The following is an 18,900-nucleotide window of genomic DNA, read 5'->3' as shown; positions in this document are numbered from 1 at the left end:
TGGGGACGGAGAAGTGGATGGAATTGGGGGTGGGGATGGAATGGGGTGGGGATGTGGGTAGGATGAGGATGGGAGTGGGGATGAGGATAGAGATGGGAATGAGGATAGGGGTGGAGGTGGGGATGGAAGGGGGAGGGGGAGAGAAAGGGAAATGGGATGAGGATGCATCCCTCTTCTCCCACCCTGCTGGGGCAGGCTGAGCTTCCAGGGCTCCCTCCAGCCACGACCCTGGCTCAGCTCAGGAGGCATGATGGAGAAAAGGGGTTGGGGGACTTTTAGTTGCAGACAGGGGGAGTGCATGCGTAGCTGATGCTCAATGCAGCATGCATAGGGCAAGCAGCCACCTGGGAGGCTGTTTGGAGCAGCATGGGGAGAGCAGAAGGGTTTGGAGGTCCACCCAAGGGTCAGGTGTATGTGGGGAGACACTGCCAACTCTGCATGTTCCTGCTCTCTCCCTGCTGCGCCCCACTGGGCTCTGCATGCCAGGAGCCCATCTGGGAAGACTCAGCTGCAGCCAAAACAGTCGACCTTATGCAAGCGTCCCTCCCTGCTCCTCGAACGCTGTGTCCCAGCCCGGCCCAGCCCCGCGGGAGCCTCGCAGATAAATGCGTGGCTGGGATTTTCCACATAGCCCTCAGAGCCCAGTTCCCCCCTGTGGATCCAGATCAGCTTGCACCTCTGGCCGGGCTGGGGTTAGCCCACCTCAGGCTGCTTGGGACCACTCCCAGGCCCAGGGACCCTTTGGGAACGGAAAGCCGTGTTACAAAATGGAGGTTCCCACTGGAGAGCAGCATGAGTTGCAGCTGCCAGGCCTGAGCAAGCGGTGTCTCTGTGCAGTGGAGATCTGTGCACAGCAGGAGTGAGAGCCAGTTGGAGCCTGCACACGGGCAACAAGGGCTGCTTGGGCTCGGCTTGCAGCAGCCCCCTGAGGATACGTGCACAAACATTACATAGGCACTGGCACCCCCTCCCCATCTGGGCACTGCCCTGCAGGAAAAGCCAGAAGAGGGGAGAGATGCAGCCAGAGGATGAGCCAGCGACAAGACTGGGGCACACAGGAATTGTCCCCCAGGGACCCCTGCAACAGGGCAGATGGGGGTGAGCAGAGGGACTACCCTCCATTTGGAGCTGCACCTGTGCCTGGGGGGTGCTGAGGGTTGGCAAGATGCTCAGAGCCTGGTCCAGCCTGCCTCCTTCCCTGCAGCTCAGCAGTATCCGCCCTTCTGCCATGCCTCAGTTTCCCCTCTGCAGAGTTTCACGTCCCCTGGGAAGGGGGTTTCCCCAGGGCAGGGCCAGGCTGAGACCCTGGCACTCCTACAGATAGTCCCCAGCTGGGGATGAGGTTGCAGGGACCACATGGCATTCAGGAGCAGGCCCCAGGCTCAGGCCAGGCAGAGGGGAACAGAGCTGTTTCCAGCACGCATGCATGCCAGGACCAGGCTCCGGCAGAGCTGCTGGCAAGCATGCCCACCATGGGCACACTGCAGCCGTACCCTTCGCCAGCTCTGCCTGCCCATGAGCACTGGCACCTGTGGGATGCAGGCAGCGCCTCCCGAAACGGCACAGGCAGTCCTTGCAGAGAAGCTGTTGCTGTCCTGGCGTGTACCACGTCGTCGTTATACAACCATGGGAAACCAGCCCAGACCTGCACCCTCCCGCACAGTGCTGGGATCGGACCCAGCAGTGCCAGGCTCCAGCCCCATCAGGGTTTTTGTTCCCCTGGTAGATCATGGGGCTGTTTCCCCCTCCCAGGTGCACTGCCACCCCCTGTCACCCCCACAGCCCTGACGGGATGGACACCTGCCAGAGCAAGAGCCCAGCCTGCTGCAGGGATGGGGCTTGGTGTCAGGGTGGAGGCCATGGGCAGGAGCGCTCGGGTGGGTACGCCATGTTCCCCGGCGGTTTGTGGTCCCCAGCACTCTGCCCTGACACCCAGCCACAGGCATTTGCTGATGTCAGGAAGTGAAATAAACAGCGGGCAGTCACCTGGCAGCAAGACCGCAGGCAGCCCTGGTGCACTGGGCGTGCAGGGTGCACCACGCACCTGGCTGAGACACTACCACCACCACCACCACCACCACCACCTGCCCTCAGGAGGGACTGCTGGGGATGCCTGAAGGGAGCAGGCAGGGCGTTTCTACCCCAGCCAGCTCCTCCTCCCCACCCTCAGGTGTCCTCCCTGCATCCTCGTGGACCGCAGGACAAGTTTTCCCATTGGGAAAAAAAAATAAAAATGGCCTGAACACCTACATGGTTTGTGGCCTGTGGGCTGCAGCCATGTCCTCAGCTTGGCCAAATCCTATGGTCTGGCAAGACAGCTGAGTCCAGCTGTCCCTTAAGGTCCCTGCATGTGGCACAGGGGTGTCATACTTGGGGAGCCGGCAGCACTGGCCGTCCTTTCATCCCCAGCCAGCTGGAGAAAGGGGAGCCCAGAGAGTAGCCATCTGCCCCCCATAGTCTGCTATGGGTCAGCACATGGAGAGCCACAGCTTTGTCCCCATGGTGAGGTGGCTTTGTGTGGTTGGGCGATCCTCTGGATAGATGCCTCCCAATGCTGGGACGGTGGTGGGAGCTGCTGTTGCACAGCTGCAAAAGGATTTCAGCTTCCCAGCTAGAAACAAGGTCGAACAGCCCCAAGGAGCTGAGCTTAGAGGAACAGCAAGGGAGGAGAGGGAAGGACATGGTGTGTGAGGGTTGCATTAAAGACAAGTAGGAGATGATGTCGAATGACAACATTAATTACAAGAGGATCTGAGGAAGGTGGAAACCAGCTGAGTCACGCAGGAGGGTGAAAAGAATGCACAAGACACACAAACAACCTGAGATTCCTCCTGCCTGTCCGTGCCAGAGCTAGCGTGACTGCTCTGCAAGGTTAATGGGATCTATTAGAGGCGATAAGGAGGCTGCTAAGCAGTAAAATGTTCCCGAGAAAGTGAACTTCCTCATTCCTGCCAAGAAAGGGAGATTCATTCAGAGCAAACAGCACCAGAACAAATAAATCAATTAGAAACAGCAAGTTCTCGAACCCAGACAAACACCCCAGGGAACCGGAAGGCTTTCGTGTAGGAAGAGCCACACTTGGAGCAAACAATTCCACCCAGGGGACTGCCACATAATGAATGAGCAATGGGAGTTAAAGAAGGTGCCAGGGATTAGCCAGGATTTAGGGGCCTGGGGGACGTGGCCAATTTGCTTTAATTGATCATTAGAAACAACATAATCCCCGGGAAAATCAGTGTGGGAAATCTGGGCATCCAGGCTCCGGGAGGACTTTGCTGGGGCACAAGTCACAGAGGGGTGGTTTCCATCTCAGAAGGGGGCACAGAGGCTCCTGAGCACGAGTGGCTCAGCTTGTCCCGCGAACCGCTCCCCTGGGGGGCTGCCCACAGCCTGGCTCTGACACCAGCCCAGCTGCCCAGCGCTCTGCCTGCATGGGCAATCTGCCCACACTGTCCAGTCCCAGGGGCAACACTTGGAAAGCAGCCCAGGGGCAGAACAGAGGGACACGGGTTGATTTGCACCCTGGGGAAGGCTGACCTCCTCATCCTGTCCCTCCACGTCCTACTGCCACCCCAAACTCAGGACTGCCTACAGGCCATGCCCAGGGAAGGGGCAGGCAGTTGGCTGGCAATCTTGGTATGGGTGATACTGGGGGCAGCTCTGTGCCAGGTTTACACCGTGCCCAAACACTGCCATGGAAATTTCCCCTGAGCTCAGCACTCAGGGTTTACTGGCTGGTGTTTAAGGTCTGTCCTGCCAGCCTTCCCAACCCTGTCAATGATTACCCAGGAGGGAGGATGCCCAAGAGCCACCAGGACAGGAACGGATCAGGCATGACATCCCCGAACAAACACGAACAGCCCTGGCCAGGACAGGGTGCCAGCTCCTGCCAGCTCCTGCAACAGCCCTTTGCTGACACAGCTGGTGGCATGTGAGGCCACCCTCCCACCTCGTCACGCAATGATGATCTGCTGCAGTGGGACAGACAAGACACTCCAGAGGAGCCTGACCCTTTTCCCTGCTCCTGCAAAGTCAATATGCCATCACGATGGTGGATCAGCCCTGACAGCCCCCTCCGCTCCTGCAGAAGATGCTCATCCCATGGAGGCGGTGGCACCACAGTGCTGTGCCGTGGCCACTGCTGTCACCTCCTGCATGATGTGCATGTTTGCCAAGGCAGACGTCACGGAGAGGAGGGCACGTGCCGGCCGCTCAGGTACCATACAAGGAGAGGAATGCGGGAGCAGACCACACCCTGCTCCCTCTGCCTGCCCACTGCCCTGGCATCACCCTGGCAAACTCATGGCCACTTCTGCCCCTTCCCCAGCATCCCCTGGCTCTGGGGAAAGGCCGTGGCTCAGCCCTTTCTTGGGGCTGGCTCCCAGCGTGGTGGGCAACTCTGCGCCGCAGCTGGTCCATGACCCCTGTGCTGTTTGGGGACCAGGAGGAAGTGGCGAAGGTACCGATAAACCCCAGCAGTCAGGCAGCTGATCATCCAGTGTGAATTGCCTTTCCTATCATCAGCCCTCATCGTGGGGAAATAACCGTCTAGCTCACGTACACCAGATTTCCAGGGCCCTGTCTGGTGGGGATGGCCCCTGTGAAGGGGAAGAGACCCCTGGAGCCCCCCAGCATTTGAGCAGCTGCCTTGGGAAGCTGCTTCTAACCCCATCTCTGCTGACCCTAGGCTGGGCTAGGACCAGCCAGGGCTCCTGATCTCCCCTTTCCCACCCCACGGAGCCTCCAGGAAATCCTCCTGCTCGCAGAGTGGGTGCCCTGGCTGAAGAAGAAAGGGGGCTGGGCGGCTCTTCTCCTTTGCACATTAAGGCAGGGGATAGCACAAAAACCAGCTGCCTCACTACTGCGATACTCGCAGCACAGCCCCTTCCCCTGTGTCCCTTGGGAAGGGACTTGCTCTGCCCTTCAAGCATGGGGGTTAGAGGGAGCTTCCTTGCCCTGACACCCCCACCCCATTGCAGCTCAGCAGACCCTGTGCAGGCAGTGCCCAGGCAGGGCCCCCCTCCAGGGCTCCTGTCCCAAACTGGGCAGAGGGGACCCCGCAAAGGGGATGAGGTCAGGGCTGCAGAGGCACCTCCAGCGAGCAGCCTCCCCTGCAGCCAGCGGGGTCAAGGGCCGCTGCTGTGCAGGCGGAGATAAGGGGCCCTGGAGCTGGCTGGTGATGCAGCACAGCATTCAAGTGTGTTTGTTTTGTCTGAGCCCTCCTCCACTCCGTGCAACTGCACGCGGTAGGCGAAGCCGTCAGCCACTGCCCGGGCTCTGCCTGCTGAAGCCAGCCCCTGTAACCCTGGTGGGGTTAAGGGTTGACTCCGAAGCACGAGATCTCAAGGGCTGTGGGATCTCCCAGGCTATGGGATCACAAGCTGGAGTCCCCGCCATGGTTTTTGTCTTTGCTTTTTTCTGTGGAACCTCCCCGGTGTTTCGGAGAAGGGATCCCCACACAAAAGGCCCCATCAGCCCTGCTCGCTGCAGCGAACACTGGGGGCACCCAAGGCTTGAAGGAGGTGGCAAGATATGGTCTGTGAGAAGCCGCCACCCTCCTGGAGGATGTGTGCACTCTGTACTTGCAGCACTGCAAAGCAGTGTGACATTTTCAGCCTTTCCCCTCTGCCCCCGGAGAAACTTCCACCTGAACCTATCTGTACTCTCCCCTCAATCTTTTTGGTAATTCTTTCACGCCTACAGCAGAAGACACTGGCAAGGCCAAAGATAGTCCTTGGCCACCTTTGAGCCAAACACAGCTAAACCTCCTGCCTGAGAGATCCCAGAGGTATGAAACGGGGCTCCTGACATGGCACGAGCATCCCAGTGCTCTGGAGTGTGAAACATCAGTGTGGTCCCATTTTTAAGCAGCAAACTCCAGCACAAGCATCACTTGCCATGCTGCTTCTGCTGCCTGAACAGCTGCCCCACACTTTCAGGAGAAGGCCCACGAGGATGCTCAAGCCTGGGCGATGCAGGCAGGCAGGACAGTCTTTGCGTGCTGGAGCCCTTCAGCTGCCCCTGGCCCTCCCTGCAGCACCCCAAAGCGCCTCCCTGTGCAGGCTAACTGTGGGTGACGCAGGCTGTGTGGTGGCAGGGGCATTGCAGCTGGGTTGGTGCCATGGGAAGATGTTCCCACAGGTGGGAGGGGAGGTGTGGGGGAGTGGGAGCTGCCAGACACCGGGCTGGGGGCTGCCGCCTTGCCAGCACCCTGTTACTCATTCTCCAGGAGGGAGACCTTTGGACTGTGGAAAGATCGAGGCTCGGGGAGGGCGGGGGTGAAGGCAGAGTCCAGGCTCAGATCCGGCTGTCCAACCTCCCTCAGCTGGGGTGACCGCCTGGCTGGGGACACCTGTTTGCAGGGCTGGGGCGAATGCATTATGTGGGGACTGGTGCATCTCCTCCAGCAGCAAAGCCCATACATCAGGAGGCCCTTTTTAGCTCCCCTGTTTACTCACGTTCCCCCTCAATCTGGGCTAAGCCAAGTGGGAAGGTGGGGGGAGTCAGACCCCTGCAACCCATGTGCAGGGTGAGTGAGTGTGAGCACGGGGCATGCAGAGCCCTGGCTCTGTCTCAGGAAGGTCCAAGCTGCGGTACCATCCCATCGTGATGTGAAGGGGCTCCTTGGAGCACGGCTGGCAGCTTGGCGCCTGCTGCGCAGAGCTTGTCCTGGGCCGCAGAGCAGCTGGGTCTCTCCAGGCTGTCTCCATCCCAGTGCCGACCACACACCAGTGCCGCTGGCCGCCTCCTGTGCCCCGGGCTGTGCTCACATGGCCACAGCAGCAACTCCTGCCCTGTGCTTGGCAGCGGGGAGGGACCGCTGGGCACTGTGGCTGCTTGTCGGCTGCCTCAGCTCCCAGCCAGGACCGGCTTCCTCCCATGGAGGCTCCCAATTAAACCAATTTCTTGGATGGCTCCAGTGATGCAGGAGTCAGAGGCTTTGTAGTTGTGCAGCCCCTCTGGCCACCCCCGGGGTCTCCCTGTCCCCCCAGCGCCCTCCCCATCCCTGGGGCAGCACCTGCTCTCTTGCATAACACGTGGCCCCGATCCCCTGGGGCAGTGCCGCCACTGGCCCCGCTGCTCTCCATGAGCCTTATTGGGAACATATCCCTGCAGGGGCCGAGCGCCGGGGACTGTCCCAGCCTCGCCAGGCAAAAACAAGGCAGAGCCATGCTGGGATGTGAGCCGGAGGCGCCTCTGAAGCTGCCGCCCAGCCTGGGTCCCGCTGGTGCCAGCCCGCTGTGCCCAGGAGCCGTGGCGCCGAGCAAAGTGGCACATCAAAGCCCTTCTTGCCTCAGCTCCCCACCGCCCCCAGCCAGGCACAAAGAGAGGATTTGGCTGGGGAGTGGCAGGGAAGACGGAAAGGCAAGGCCAGGGTCCCCATGGGGCTGGGGGACGTGCCAGCCATAGCTGTGCCAGGGAAACGGGCATCTTCCTACTCCAAGCACCCCCTTCCACTTGCCAGAGCTCAGCCCCAGCATATAACAAATACTCAGAGTGGTTGGGGTGGAGTAGGGATGGGAGCATCCACATGAGAACACAGCGGGTGACAGAGCAAGGCTTGCAGGCATAGCCTGTGCTGACAGCCAGGGGCACAAGGGACAACAGCCTGGTGGGCTGAGCTGTTCATCCCAGGGCGCAGGAGCTGCACTCTCATAAGCCCAGGACAGACGGACGGATGGCATGGTGGCAGGGACCTGCGCTGTCTAACAGGAGGATGCTCCGAGGCCCCAGTGCAGCAAACTCCTGGGGCTGTGACTCCCGTGGGACAGACCCAAAGGTGTCCCACGCCATGGGACAGTGCACAGACACATGCCTGGGTCCCTGTGCCAGCCCGTGGCGTGGGGCAGTGCTGGGGGCAGGAGGGATGTGGGCTGGGGCCAGCCGGCAGACAGAGCCTATTTGTTGGTGGCAGTGCTGCTGCTGGCCCTGGTGTCACCAGCACCATGGGAGACTGCACCCACAGGGACATGCACACAGCCCTGCACCCATATGCACCAGCACACACACGCATGTACCTCTGGGCACATGCACGGCTGCATGCTCAGAGGGACCAAAGCCTCATTGTCCCCCCGGGCAGCCTCTGGGATGGCTAAAAGCTCCAGAGATGCAAGTAAGACCCTGCTGCAAGGCAGCAGAGTGCGAGCAGCTCGGCTGCCCATGGCAGCATTTTGGGAATTCAGGTCCAGTGGCAGATATGGGGTGGAAATCACTGGTGCTGATATCGTCCAGAGCCCTGGCCGCCCATGCAGCCTGGGGGCTCTGGGACTGAAGGCAGTGGGGCCAGGATCCAGTCAGCAGTCCTGCAAAGAGCCTGAATGGCAAAACGCTGAGCAACTGGCTGCCTGCAGGCTCTGGCAGACAGGGTAATTATTGTTATTATTGTTATCACAATAACAATAACAGTAACAATAACAGCTACTGCTTGCTACAGTTGCATCATTGCTGGCATCATCACCATTCTAATTTCACTTAGAAACTACTGCCCCAAGGGCAGGAAGCACAATAGGAAGGGGAACCTACCCTGTGCAAGGGCTTGTCCTGTGGTCTGTCCCCTCTCTCCAGGGGACCCACAACCCAGGACTCTGTTTTATCGCCTGCAGGTGCCTTAGTGTCTGGATTGAACAGGACAGACGGGGCTGGAGACAGACTGACAGCTCCAAAGCACCCTGCTGATCCAGGGGCTGTGCCTCTTCCCTGGGTCGCTCCTGAGCGCCCTGCCAGGAGCTCACCCCGTCCCCAGGGGCCTGGCAGGGTGTCATTTGGAGGACAGCCAGGGCTGGTGCCACTGACCAGAGCTCTGCCTCTGCCAGAGAGGATGCCCTGCTCATGGGAAGGGACCGCTTGGCTTTCCAGCTCTCCTCCCACCCCAGCAAACATTGCCGTTAATGGACAGATTATTAGGGAATTAGGGGGTTGTGCGGTAAGCAGGTCTGGTCTGTGGGCTGCTGAGGGACAGGGATTACCCTGGGAGAGTGGCTTAGTGCCAGCACCTCTCCAGCCGGAGCCGGTGCTGCTGGAGAGCTGAGCCCCATGGGTGCTGGCACCCAGCCCAGCTGGCAGCACCAAGGCTCTGCTCCCTTCAGGAAGCTGATGCAGGGATGCTGCACACCTCTCTCCCTCCATGTCACCTGCCTGTCTTCGACCTCCAGGTCCCGGAGGGGTCCTGCTGCATGGCTGGGGCTCCCAGTTCTACTAGAGACCGAGAGGGGCGTGCCAAATCTCCTGGTGTGGTGGAGCAGTGCCTGGGAACCAATATTGCCCAAAAGCTTACCAGCTGCCCTGGACAAAGGGAAACAATCCCCAGCTTCCCCATAACTGCTCACTCTTCCCTAATTTCACACTTATGAGAAGCACACAGACGCCCAGCACAGGCAGCCCGCACCCAGCAAAGGCCACCCATCCCTCCTGCTCTGCCCTCACTGCCTTTGCCCCAAGCTGCCTGCTTCCTTCAGGATGCTGTGGGGGAGAAAAGCAGCCAGAGCCCGGGGCCAGGCAACCACTGTCCTTTGCAGGGCTGAGCCCCGGGAGCACCCTGGAGCATTTCTGGCCAGCCCCAGCTCTGCCCTGCTGTGTGCAACGCAGCCGTGACAGTGCTCACACGTCTTCTGCTGAACGCCACCACGTCACCATGCAGAGGGGAGGAAGGCCCTTCTCAGCCCAGAGAGCAAACCCCTCCTCTGAGCCGGCCCTGGATTACACTAAGGGGATTGCTGCAGCAGCAGGTCCACCCAGGAGCCCTCCCCGCCACCTTGGGGCTGCAGTGTCATGCCAAGAGCAGAAGGAGCACGCGTGCGAGGACGTGTGAACATGCACGGAGACCCTCCACCAGGGTCTTGGGTTGGGCATCCCACCGGTACCTGAATCACTGAGGTGGTGATCTCTCAGCATTTTTGTACTGGGGAAACAGAGAAGCAACGTGTCATTTTAACAGTTCTGACACGTTGCTTCTCTGTTTCCCCAGTACAAAAATGCCAGCAGCGCCAATGCTCTCCTGATACATCCCAGCCCTACACAAAATGTGCTTGCTATCAAAAGACAAGTTCTGTTGGAAAGTTTCTATCCAGCTACATTCTGACCCCCGTCCTGAATCCCAGCAGCTCCCAGTCCACCCCAGTCATCTCTGCCAGCTCCCCTCCCCTCTAGGTAGAGCACAAAAGCTTTGCTTGCTCGTAAGCCATGGGCACCACGAGCAGAGCAGAGCAGGGGCAGGCTGCGAGCAGGGCCTGACTCTGCACACATGCTGGATGTGATTAGGCAGCTGGAGGCTGCTGAGAATAACACGGCTGCACCATGGGAAAGCTGTAATACTAATTAATCCAGGCACCGGCTTGGAGCCGGGTTGGATCCTCCAGGGCTGGCGGGGATTTGAGCAAGAAGAGAAAATGCCCCTGCAGTGCATGGGTGCCTAACCAGCACCTGGGTCTGGCAGCCAGCGCGCACATCCCTGGGCTGCATCCCTGCCCCGCAGCTTGGGGTGACACGCTTCTGCCCAGGGCTGGAAGAACCATCCCGTTCCCCTTCCACCACCCTGGGGGCACTTCAGCTCAGACCCCAGCAGCCAAGAGGGGCCAGGAGCCAGGGGTGGGAAGGTGACAGGATTGCTTCATGGCCCAGGGAGTGCTTTGAGGTCCCTGGCCATCTGATCCCCCCCCCCCCAGCCGCATGCCAGCTGCCCAGTGTGCTCATCCCTGTGGCATCTGGGGCAGCCGGGTGCCAGGAGCCAGGCACAGCACTCATTAAGTCCAGCACATCTGCTGTCTCCCTGCCGCTCCCATGGCAGTGGCAAGCGGGCGCTGGGCCAAAAATACCATTCCCTTCTTACCTCCCCAGGGCAGCAGGACTGATGGAGCTGGAAAGCTCATGGGAAGGCTGGGTAGAGAAACTGAACCCCAAGGCTGGCCTGGTCCCCTGGCTCCCAGCTTCTCCCACTGTATCCCATCACTGGGATGGGTCCCATCACTGACAGGTTATCCGCTGCTGTGGCTCACCCAGCTCTGCAGGCTTGCCTTCAGCCTCCTCTTCTTCCCATGAGCCTGTAAGCTGCTTCTGAGCAGCCTCGCTCTGCCCATCAGCTCTCACACCTTCTGTCACCCTCTGTCAGCCTGAGAGCTGGCAGGGCAGCACAGGGTGGTCTCCTCCAGGGCACCTTCCAGAGATGGGTCCTCAGATGGGGTAGGAGCCAGCCCTTGAAAGCATCCAGGCACCTTGAACCCCCACTCATCCCATCCAGATGTCTTGGTTAGGCATCATTTGGAAGTGGGGACCACATGTACCCACATGTTCCAACCAAGGCACCGGTGCCCGGGTGGGCTGAGGGAGAAGCTGAAAGTACTTTGCAGCCCAAACCACTTCCAAGAAGGATCAGCTCCCAGACACAACAAAACCAGAATATTTTCTTCCTGTTTCAAGCTTAATTTTTGCATCAGGACTGATTATTTTTAACTGAAGCCATAAACCTGGAAACAGACACTGTGCTTCTGCTAACTTCATTTCTTTTGGGAATCCCCCAATTTTCAGGTCTAAAAGATCCCACAGATGATGCTTGACTACCGTGAAGGAAGCCTGGTGGGGAGGACCTCTAGGCTGAAAGCTGAGATGTGCTGTGCCCTATATTTTTAGAAGCTGGAGCTAACCAGCTGGATCCCACTCTGGACCCTCCCCTACCTTGCTTTGATCCTCTAAACTCTGGATCTCTGGATCAAGATGCCTTGAGGCACCCAACAAGCTTCTGCCCCCAGCAGTGTTGTGCTGCTGCTGAAGAAAGTCATGCAGAATAGGGCTTATTTTTTGTTTAAAGCTGGTCTCTTCAGGTGTTTGCCATGTAGATAATATTCATCAATGTCTGCTGTACCCCTCCCTGGAGAGGGAACATATTTTGAAGCTGCCGCTCTCGTTGCAGGGGCTGACGCAACATGCGTGCCCAGGGCTATGCATGTGCAGCAGCGCTAGCAGGATCAGGCCATCCTGGTCTGTGCCCAGCTGGGTGGATTACAGCAGTGTGATGCAGGAGTGCCTTGAGGCATCCGTGCTGTGCCACCGGATGACTCTGCCTGGATGTGCCCCTGGGAAGGGCTGCTGCATCCCCCCAGTGTGGGGTCCCGCAAAACCTCGGCTCTGCACAGGCACTGCACCCCCGCCGCAACCACTTCCATGCCTGGACACCCACCGAACTCCAGTCCAGCCTTGCTGGAGTTGTTGCTCAGCCTGTTACCATGTTTGGGTGTTTTTGAGCTGGTGGATGACTCAGATCTTCGTTCCCGGGACTTGTTTACACAGCCAGGGCGGGAGGAGCGTACACGAGTGTGGCTGGCAGTGCTGCGGCGTGTGGAGCCTGGTGTGCCCCCCACATGCAGCTGGCCCTGCCACCCGCTCCCACGCTTGTGGCAGGGCCAACAAGGGACAGCTTCTCCTTTTGGAGCGGGAGCTCGCTGGACCCCTGCCGAGCACGGGAGAGCCCCTGGGGAGGGACGTGCCTGGGCTCACATGGGGAAGCAGAGGCAGTCCCAGGTGTGCTGTTCCAAAGCAGGTCATTTCAGGTTGCTTTACCCCCTCCTAGCAGGATGAGCCCAGCAGCTTCTTTATTTCTTATTTAATTTTGATGCTATGCAGTCCCTCGCCCTTTGCCAGCTGTGCCCATGGCACGGCTATGCCTCTGTCCTGCTGCTGGCTCTCTCAGCTAGCAGCTGGCATGCGTCCCCTTGCGTGCCTGGCTGGTGGAGCTCATGCCATTGGGGTTTCTTGGAAACCAAGCCACTTCTTGGCCTGCCTGGAATAGCAGCTCAGCAAACACAGTGCAAAAATCCCCAGGACTGAGAAATGAGTCACTGCTCTCCTGCCTCACCCCCGGCATCTGGTCATGCCCATGGCCTCCAGCACAGCCCCTGGCACCGTGCCCCCCTTGAAGGAGGGGGGGGGGGATGTCTCTGGGCTTCTCCAGGTGGCTGCTTTCATCCACATGCCACCAAGAAGCCTGTAGCAGGGCAGGCAGAGACACAGACGTGCAGAGGGGAAGGCTGTTGCAGGCACGGGCACTGGGTTTCCCCAGCCTTCAGCTCCACAATGCTGGAACAGGACCCCGGGGGCTTGTTCACAGCCCATGCACTGGGACTGGTGCTTGCAGACCCCGGGGGATATTTCTTGCTCCACAATCTTCATCATAGCAGACTTGTTTGCCGTTAAGTGTTGACTTCGTGCTGAAAAGGCAATTTTTTTTTGATTACTTGGTTCTCAGCCATGAAAACATCTGGCTCGAAAAAGAAAATGAGGGAGGGAGAGAGAAAAATTCATTGAAGCAGGCTCCTCCACCTCTATTTTTCCTTCCCTGCACACCCTGAGCAATGGGCTTACCCTTAGCAAAGCTCTGCTGGGAAGCTGTGCCCAGCCCATGTTGGCACAGACCTGGCCCAGCCTGCCTCGCCAGGCGTACCTGCTTGGGGAGCTGAGTTCTGGGGACTCCAGCTGGGGGGAAACCCCGCAGCCTCGCAAAGAAGGGGTGCTTTGGGACCAGCCGACTCGCTTGCTCATGCCTGGTGCCAAGGCAGCACGTGGCAGGAGAGGAGAGCCATGCCATGTGGCTTGACTGCTCTGTCCTTACAGGCATTGGTGTGATGGAGGCGATGTCACCTCCCCTTCCTCCACAGTGGTTTTAATCCCTGGCTGGAGCCAAGCAGGCAAACCACAGCTTTTCTACTAGACTGAAAGTGAAAACTGAACATTTCCTGAATGCGGAAGGAGTCGAGCAGAGGAAGAAACTGGCTGAGCAAAGCAGCCACCTGCGTCCCAGCGCCCAGGGGAAGCACTTGGGTGGAAGCAGTTGAGCAACAGTAAACAGCGTCTGTGGCAAGGCAGCACACCAGCCCCAGCAGCCGCGGTGCCATGCAGCTGCTCAGCATCGTGCACAGCAGGGCTTGGTGGTGGTGGACTGCAGCCGTGGGATAAGTTAAGGACCAGTAGTGCTGGGGAGCATTTATCAAGGAGCTTTGTAGGTGTCCTGGGTGCTGGGTAGTGGGTGCTGGAGCCAGGTGGGTGCTTGCAGGGCAGGTGAGCAGGCAGCTCCTGTCCATGTATGGGAAGCTCTGCCCGCTGAGAAGGGGTGTTGAGATGAAAGGGCTCTTCAGAGGCATGCTGCTCCCCACTCAGCCTGCTCAGCCCCAGGGCTCTGGGGACGGAAGTGTCACCGGTGCCACCACAAGCCCACCAGAGTGAGAGAGGCTGAGAACAAACCCTCTGAGCAACCTCTGCCCCCCACTCTGCCTTGGTGTTCCCAGTCTGCACCCTCATCCTCACACAGTGCATGGATGGGGGCAGGATTAGTGGTGAAACTGAGGCACGGGTGAGGCTGGGTGGCACGCTGGCGTGGTGTCCGCAGCACAAGTCCCCCCACTCTCTGGACAGGCACCGTAGCTGTGTTCAGCTACATCCCCCTTTGATACTCGGGCTGTGGGAGGGGAAGGGTCTGTGAAATGACCCCAAAACCCTGGGCTGCCCTGCAAGGACTTTCTTGCTTTTCAAAGCACCACGGTCCTTTGTTGGCAGGATGGCTGCTGGATCTGGCCAGGGAGCAGCCAGGTTGCTGGTCTGCTGCAGCTGATCCCGCAGCCCTTGCCTCCAGGGCAGTGTTCCTGGGGGATCTGGAAGCCTCTCCAGCACACCCCTCCAGCTCCCCACCACGCTGCACGGCCACGCACGTCCTCCCAGCCTGTCTGACCATGGCAGCTCCCTGGGCTCTCCTTTGGCTGCTTTCTGTGGACATCTCAGGGCTTTCCTCCACCCTGCCCTGCCCCAGCCATCCCCATCCCCAACCCAACCATTGCTCTGAGAGCAGAAACCAAAGCCTGGCCCTTCCTGCCTGCCCATGGTGTCTCACAGCCACTGCCCAAAATAGCTCGAAAAGCCCTAAAATAGCCTGCCGCTGCCCACTCAGCCATTCGGTACCCTGAGGAAGATGTAGGAGTGCATGTAAGGGTAGGGGTGGGCAAGCGGAGGGACCAGCCCAAAAAATACATCCTGTGGGAGCAGGGGCTGTGCAGGAAAACAGCTGTTGCTGTGGCAACAGCTCAGTGCTTTCTGCTTGCTCCTACAAAATGGGGTGAGCATGACATCAGCAGCCCACGGTCTGCTGGCCAGCGTGGCTCCAGCTTCTCCTGGCCGTGACTCAGTGCTTGCCACCGGCCCCGGCCCCGCCTGGCCCCCAGCCAGGACGAGGACGTGACTTTCCCAGTCACCCTCTCACTATGCCTGGGCATCTCTAGCTTTCCCAAAGCACCTGTCAGGTAGCGGGACGTGGAGCCTGGGTCACGCTCAGCATGTTCAGGCTCAGAGATGGAGTGTCCCCATCCTTTCCAGCCCTGTTCTGGCTTAGCCAATACCATAAATCACCCCCGGCATGTCACCGCTATGCGAGTGATGGTAACTCAGGCACAGCCACCTCTGTCCAGGCTCTCTCTGCCTGCCTTCCCTTTCCATCCTGGGCATGCCGGGGCAGCTGGCAGGGACCTTGCTTCCCTGAAGTGTTCTCTCCACAAGTGAAATGCTTCCCAGTGCCCTCAGATTAATACTGCTCTGCTGTCAAAGCACCCAGGAGAGATGCCGAGCTGGAGGCTGTCAGGGGTTCACAAGCCAGGGGAGCAGGAATGGGGTAAGCTGGGTATAGATAGAGCAAATTGCCCTCTGCCTCCCAGGGATCAGCTCTCCTGACCTGCTCATGGTGTCTCCCAGTGAATGCTAATCCTCCTCTATTAAACTCAGATTACATAAAAGTCTTGTTTTCCGGTTCTCACTCTCCCTTCCTGCTCCACGCCGCTGGAGGACCCCTCTTCCCATCTCCCCCATCTCTGACACTGGGCCAGTCTCAGGGGCTGGACTGTCTCGACACGTCCCTCTCCCTTGCAAAGCCAGACGCACGTGAGCACTCCCCAGAGGGTGTCCCCCCCCCGAGCCTTCCCAGCCAGGCACCCCAGGGGTCCCTCCGTTTGGCAAGGCACACAGACCCCCCCCGAGCCGCCTGTCCCCAGCACATGTCCACCTCCACCGGACACATGTCGCTGTCCCACATTTACAGCTCATCGCCTTCATCCGACAGGGCAGTACCAATGGCACCGCTGCCCCCTCTCCTCTCAGCCCATCACCACCACAGGGCTGTCATGACGGGTTGCGACGTGATACAGCTCAAAGGAAAGACAAGGCAGATGGGTGCTGTCACCTGGGGCACAGAGCCAGTACTGGCTCCCATTGGATGTTTGCAGGCTGCTCCAGGGCCAGAAGGTACAGTGGAGGGCTCAGACATGGTCAACCAGAGCCTTCATCCCAGCTCCACAGCCCTGGGCACCAAGGGGTCTGACATCCTATTCTTGCAGTCTGCAGAAAGGCTGCAGGGGGTACCAGACCTAAAAATCCATGCTTGGTCACACTAACTACCTGTGTATCCAGATCCTGGCCTGGAGCAGCCCATGGTGGGCTCTGCAAGCAGGGCAGCACCTTGCCCTGCTCCAGGCAGCTGTATGATCCCACATCTGGCTGTGAAATCCCACAGGAGCATCCCCAATGGAGCCAACTCCTCTGCATCATCCCCTGCTGACAGTCAGTCTCTGCAGCCGCTCCAGAGCTACATTGGCCAGGGCAAGCTGAGAAAGGCCATGTGCCCAGTGCACCACCAATTCTGCTTGGTGGCACTTAACTGCCCCCCTCTGCTCCTTTTTTTGTCTCACATTCATGCACAAAATAAAACAAACAGCCTTGTTCTGCGGCCCAGAATGGCAGCAGAGCCACAGCACAGCCAGGCGTGGGGCACTGGGCAAGGCAGTTACAACGGGGGGCAGGGGGATGCTCAGTGGTGCACAGCCACCTCCTGTGCGACAGGACTGTCACCCCTCCCTATAAGCAATTGCCATCTGGCCACTAAAGCCTTTGCTACCCTCTTTTCTTTTGGTCCTCTGGCATCTTCCCTGTCCACAGCCTGGTGGCAGGCACAGAGGGGTGCCCGGGACCCCTCTCCACATAGATCCCAGTGTGGAAACTTGCTAAAGGCGTTTTACAAGCTGATCTGTTTGTGCACAGAGGACTCTTGGAGGAGGCAGGACCAGGGACTGTGGCGTGATGTTTTTCAGGAGCAGTTTCCCTGAGAAGGCAGGGAAAGGACCAAAAGTCATAGCTGCCCTATTCCTGCCCATTGCCACCTGCTGAAAACACCCAACCAAAGGAACAGTGGAGAAACTGCACCCAAAACCCCAGCCTCTCCCCACGGCTGCTGGGGAAGCCAGGGACTGTCCCAGGGAAGCTCCACTCTGCCCACGCCGGGACATGGCAGCAGCAGGCTCCTGAAAGCCTTCGGCTTGCTCCCTGAAATCTTCTCCTTGGGGTTTCTCAAACAGACTCTGGACCCCCACTCACCTCTGAGCAGAGCCCAAGGCTGGGTGCTTAGACACCCTGAGTCTTTCCTTATCCCCGTGCTCACCCCCAGCAAAGGGGCCAGGAACCACCACCAGCTTCCCCAGGTCCCCACAGCCCCTCCTCTCCTGGCCCCAGTCCAGCTGGGATCCCCTCACCCCCAGCGTGCTCAGCGCTGCCTGTTTGTGTTCCGCTGCCCTGGTTACCAGCCGCTGAGTCACCACGAAACCTCCCTGCACAGGCAGGGAAGTCCAGACTCATATTTTCCATGGGAACCCTACAACTCATTCAACCTTTCGAGGTGGGGAGAGATGTCGACAGGGCGTGGATACAGAGCAGGGACCTCCCAGGGACCAGGACTGCCTGCACAGGAAGCAGCTGAGGACACATCCAAGTCCTGCAGGGATGTTGGGGTCCCTTTGGAGCAGTGCAGCCATAGGCTGCTTAGGTGCACAGGTGAACGCAGCTGTGGGATGGTTTGCTCCATCACCCATTCAGCTGCATCTTCATCCCCAAGTCCTTGCCCATGCTGCCCTGCACTTGTGCCTCCCAGCCCCACGCACAGGGACCCTGCCAGCCCTGTGCTCTGCCAGCCCCATGCCCTGGCCAGCCCCAGAGTCATGGGGTTTCCAGGCAGACCTGGTCTGGCTGCAGAGCAGGGAGCTGGAGGAAGTGAGCTCAGATGCCGGCAAGATGAGGCAAAGCTTGGGCAACAGGGGCTGGCAGAGAGGCCATGGTGTGACGAGCAGCGCCCGTCACTTCACGGCTGCAGCCTTACACCAGCTTTTTCCAGGGAAGGTGGAAGACGTCACCTGTCAGACGGCTCTGCAGTGTCTCAGCCTGAGCTCAGGGCTTGGCTCAGCAGTTCTGCTGCATGGCAGTGACTGGTCCCAACCACCCCAGGGCTGATTGGTGCCAGAGCCATGGTGTAAGCCCCTTTGGGATGACTGCACTATACAGCGAGGATCCAAGCCTGTGTCCGTGCTGCAACCCACCCCACCCAGCTCTCTGGAGGGGATGGGGGCAGTGTGTGCAGCCTGGCCGAACCAGCTGGGGACAGGATTGAGGCCTCTCCACCCAGCCCAGTGTGCCCCGCAGGACCTTCAGAGCCAGGAAAGTGGATGGAAAGTGCCTCCAGCACAACGCTCAGTGTACCTGGCCCCTGTCTGTAGCACAGCCAGGCAGCCCGGGCTGCACGAGGTTGGGCAGGGTGGTGTTTGCAAGGCTCCACATTTGCCTACACGTGGGAGGCAGCATTCATGCCAAGCTGCCCCAGCAGGCATTCGGTCCCTAGGCAGTTGGGGCTGCCCGTGGGAAGAGTGGCTCAGTGGGGGCAGTTCAAAAAGCCAGAGTTTGTGCCAAGCTGGGCTCTTGCTAGAGCCTCTCCATCCTGAGAGCAATTTGGGGACACACAGGCAACCAGGATCCCAGGCTTTGCAGATGCAACTCATCCTGACATGCTGTTGCACTCTGATAGTAAAGCCATTCTGCTGCCAGTTGGCCAAATCCCTG

Source organism: Aptenodytes forsteri, unplaced genomic scaffold (assembly GCF_000699145.1).
Source record: "Aptenodytes forsteri isolate BGI_AS27 unplaced genomic scaffold, ASM69914v1 Scaffold455, whole genome shotgun sequence".
Lineage (NCBI taxonomy): Eukaryota > Metazoa > Chordata > Aves > Sphenisciformes > Spheniscidae > Aptenodytes > Aptenodytes forsteri.
The sequence above is the reverse complement of the archived record's forward strand: the minus strand, read 5'-3'. Positions refer to the sequence as shown.